The sequence below is a fragment of the Miscanthus floridulus genome, chromosome 5, assembly GCF_019320115.1.
Source record: "Miscanthus floridulus cultivar M001 chromosome 5, ASM1932011v1, whole genome shotgun sequence".
NCBI lineage: Eukaryota > Viridiplantae > Streptophyta > Magnoliopsida > Poales > Poaceae > Miscanthus > Miscanthus floridulus.
In genome coordinates this window covers 119,293,625-119,296,847 of record NC_089584.1, presented here as the reverse complement: position 1 = coordinate 119,296,847, position 3,223 = coordinate 119,293,625, and the positions used below count along the sequence as shown (strand labels likewise).

At 45.0% G+C, this 3,223-nt stretch overlaps 1 long non-coding RNA gene across 1 annotated transcript; it reads left to right on the top strand.

Moving 5' to 3' along the window:
- The first annotated feature begins 286 nt into the window (after positions 1-286).
- LOC136453280 (uncharacterized) lies at positions 287-2,077 on the top strand. The gene is made up of 3 exons (XR_010758996.1): positions 287-675; positions 752-840; positions 1,935-2,077. It is a non-coding gene; the product is annotated as an uncharacterized lncRNA (long non-coding RNA).
- Positions 2,078-3,223: the final 1,146 nt, after the last annotated feature.

Sequence of the window (3,223 nt, the reverse complement as noted above, 5' to 3'; positions counted from 1 at the left end):
GCGGCTTCTCCTTCCTGGACCTGGTCCGTGCACCACCACGCAGAATGTCCTGACCATCACTCTCCCAGCCCACCAGCACCGAGCCTACGGAGGTCCGCGTGCCCGCGCGAGGGGTCCGCATGTCATGTCACCGGCTTGGCGTCGCATGTCGACGGGTGGTACGGAGTACATGGCACTTGGCCTCCGCGGGCAGCGGTGGGCGCGGGGGCCGTGGGCCCCACCACCTAGTACACTCTCCACTCCGGGCTCATAAAAAAGACGACGCGCAGCAGCAGAAGTTGCTTACAGAAAGGACCCGTTCACCCGGTCACCACTCACCAGCACCCCCTCCTCCTCGGCGCCTCCCCAACCAGGCAACCACAGTAAGCCCCTGCGCCTTCCTCCCAGACGCGCGCCCCTCATGGCGAGGAGGCGCTGCTGATGCCTCGCGGCGCCGGATCGGACGCGGCGGCCACGACACCCAGCCGCTTGCGGTGGCGCTCGCCGATCCCTACGCGCCCAATCCGCCGACGCTGCTCCTCGGATCCTCCCCGAGAGATTCGGGCCTCGTCTCGTCTCGTCCTTCCTAGGTGAGGTTCTCTGGCCTTCAAGGTGCGGGGGTGGGATCTGCCCCGGTTTGCGTTCTTCCCAAGTGCCCTGCCCATACTCCAGCAGCGGCCCAGTCGACTTCCCCAGGTGCCTTGCCGACCCCCACAAGGTAGCGCGCGCGTCACCTCAACCCCTTGCATGCGCTGACGCTAACCCTATTCAGGAGACGGAGCAGCGAGCCAGCGGCCACGACAGCAAAGAGAGGACGGCAGCCTGCAAGAAGAGAAGGCTCGTGTCAGGCGGCAGCCATAGGTATTGGCCTCCCCTGTTCCTCTCCTTGATGTGCCCTTAGATTTGGAGATTATTCGACAAGGGATTGGGTTTTGGAATTAGAGTATTAGACTAACGAAGGATGAATCATTTGTATGAATATCGTGATAAAACCCTTCGAAATTATGGCAACTTCCTTTTATCCTTCCACTCAATTAACGTCGTTTGATGCTTAAGTCTGAAAACATTGTGCTACAGTTTGGCCAGTTATTATGACCAATAATGCAGTGAATGTGTGGTAGTAGTTTTTTTTTTTTCTGACATTGAGCCACTGAATGTGTATAACCATGGGAAGCAGGCAGTTCTCGGTGTGTGGTCTAATGCGACCCTGCTGGTATGCCTGATGTTTGATACTTTGATTAAATGCCAGCCATGCATGCCACAATAATTTTTGTAATGGTGTTGGTGATCATGTCCTGTGGGCTTTAGATGAATATGGGTGGGACATTTGAAACGAGTGATTGCACCTTGGACTTATGGCAATTAGATGGGGAGCAGATGTTAATCCATATGCTCATGGAGTATCCCATTTCATTTATTTTTCTACATGAGATCTTTTATTTTCCCTCATGTATTGTTGTTTGACAGTAGTTTTGTGTATTGATATAGTTTATGTGTTTACAATCTATAATGATTATACTTTTGGACTGGAGGACTTAGATTAGCATTTTACATAGCTAACCATCTGCTAGGGTAAATGTGCTCTATGGCTTTAGCTTTTCGGTAAGTGCTCCCAAAGGGGGGAGGATGGCATCAAATTGTAGAACAAGCAAATCTCTAGACTTGAATACATAGCAGCTTCTACTAGAGTGAATCATATTATAATTCAGTAACTCACCTGATCTTGATGTGTGGTTGTTATGTTTTTACAGTGTACTTAATCTTCATCCATGTTAATACGAAGTCTGCATTTGTTATACCATTCTCAAGCTACACTTTATATGATTTATATATCAATCACATTTATTAAATATAGCGATATCCATACAGGTTTTCCTTTGTTTTCTTCATTGTCTTTGTTTTGAGGAGACTGTTCTTGGATAATCTCATGGAACACACTCTTGTTGCTTCGGTAGGTGCAAGGATAGGCAACCAGTGTCCAACAACACGTCTGTGGATCAATTGACCTGTATTTCAGCCTTTCAGTTGAGGATTAAAGTAGATCTTTAAGAAGCTTGACACTTGGCTTCATCTCAAGAATACATTGAAGTGCAAGATGCCAAAAATAAAGAATCTCTCTAATGCATGTAAAGTATCATTTTCTCCACAAGGTCCCATATCTGAAGAGGCGCTTGAGAGAGTCCGTGCACTGTTAGGTGAGTCAAATTTGTTTATCTTCTGGAATAATTGGTATCTTTTACCATTGCCTAGTTGTGTTTTTCACAGTGAGCTTGAAATGGAAAGTCAACCTGTTTGTGACCATGATGTCATATTTTTGCTGGTGATTTGTTCTGGTGCAACAAGACAATTCATGATCTTTTCTTTTATATGTTTTTTTAACAGAGACTTTTCTTTTATGTGTTACTTCATAATCAGTTTTGTTTGCCTGTTCTAGATCAGTAGCTTTCAGTTGCTGGCATTGGTCAATTGGTTTAATTAATTTGTTTGTTGATGGGTCAGACTATGAATTTCATGGTGATGTTCCAACCCGCTGCGAATAACTGATAAGTGATAACACATTTGAACTTCAACTGAGTGCTGCCAGCTTTAGGTACGGGGAATTGGGTTCGTAGTTTTGAATCTGTCTCTCCAAACAGACAACTGAATTTTTGCAAAAAATTTGGTGCTGGTGTTAATCTCTTGAGAGGTTTATTTATCTTTTCCGCTGTAAATAAATCTGTATACTCAGTCCTATATGTTTATTTGATATATGATAGCAACAGGAGGATTCACTACAGCTGAATTCCCTCCAAAAGGAAGCAACATCTTGATTGATTTCATTAAGGTGTTTGGCTTACATGTATGATATAAAATTGTGTTCTGGCACTGCTGCTCTAAACTTTATTTCAGTTCTAACATTGAGTTGTGGTTCGTTCTGTGAGATAAGAGCATCGGCAGACTTAAAATATGGTCCCTGTTCCTTTTTGCAGATGAGATAAGACCTCTAGATGTCGGCCTAGATAATGAAGCACAAATCGCACGCAATTGGAGTAGTTCTATGCGTCCATCAAATGGGAGACGAGGACGTAATGGGGCTAACCAGTTCTCTGCTACAATCAAATATTTGCACATTCATGAATGTGAAAGTTTCTCTGTAAGATCTCTTATTCATTCATTATTCAATTTCTATGTTTATTTTGTGTGGTTTTCAGGAGGTCAGATAAAGTGGTTTCTCTGTGGTGCTCACTGCGTTCAGGATTTACTA